Source organism: Pteropus medius, unplaced genomic scaffold (assembly GCF_902729225.1).
Source record: "Pteropus medius unplaced genomic scaffold, Ma_sr-lr_union100, whole genome shotgun sequence".
Taxonomy (NCBI): Eukaryota; Metazoa; Chordata; class Mammalia; order Chiroptera; family Pteropodidae; genus Pteropus; species Pteropus medius.
The window spans coordinates 12,266,288-12,267,162 of record NW_024353517.1 but is presented as its reverse complement, the minus strand read 5'-3'; the positions used below and the strand labels follow the sequence as shown (position 1 = coordinate 12,267,162).

Below are 875 nucleotides of genomic sequence, written 5' to 3'. Positions count from 1 at the left end.
ACGTAAGAGATTGCCTGTATTGGTCAGGGTTCTCCAGAGAAACAAAGGGCAGGGGGGCGGGGGGCGGGAGAGATTAGTGGGAGGGAGGGGAGGTAGAGAAAGAGAGAGAGAGAGATTTAAAGGAATTGGTATGGAGGCTTGGTGACTCCAAAATCTTATGGAAGAGGCTGACAGGTTGGAGACTCAGGAAAAAGGCAATCTCTAGAAAACTAGGAAGAGTCCGTGTTCAGTGAAGTCCAAAGGCAGTCTGCTCGGAAAATTCCCTCTTCCTCCAGGAAGTCCACCTTTTGATCTATTCAAGCCTTCAGCTGATTGGTAAAGGCCCACTACATTATGAAGAGCAATCTGCTTTGCTCAAAGTCTACCAATTTAAATGTAAATATCATCCAAAAACACTCTCACAGGGGTGGCTCCATAGTGTAGTGGTTAGCATGTCTGCTTTGCATGCAGAAGGTCCTGGGTTCGTGCCCCAGGTGGAGCCACAGACCATACCCTGCGTGTGCCAGGCCCCCCAAATGCGACTGGCCCTGGGTGCATGCCATGAGCGTGTGGGAGGAAACGCCCCACCTTCAGAGATCCAGTTCTTAAGAGGAACATCCATGGGTCAGGAGTGGAAGTGGGGGCGCGGGGGAATTAAAGAGGGGGAAAAAAATGAAAACACTCTCATAGAAACATACAGAATAATGTTTAACCAAATATCTGGGCACTGTGGCCCAACCAAGTTGAAACACAAAATTAACCAATAGTGCCATTTTTAACAAAACTTTGCAAGGACTAGGAATAATTTGAAAAATCATTTTTATAGTTTAATAGTTTAAAAATTATACTATTATTTTAAGGTACATTTTCTTTTGAGAATTGAACAGCTATTTGTT

General features: G+C 44.8%; 1 non-coding gene across 1 annotated transcript; it reads left to right on the top strand.

The window, feature by feature from the left end:
* The first annotated feature begins 408 nt into the window (after positions 1 to 408).
* On the top strand, positions 409 to 482 carry TRNAA-UGC (transfer RNA alanine (anticodon UGC)). The gene has a single exon. It is a non-coding gene; the product is annotated as a tRNA-Ala (tRNA).
* The last annotated feature ends 393 nt before the right edge of the window (positions 483 to 875 follow it).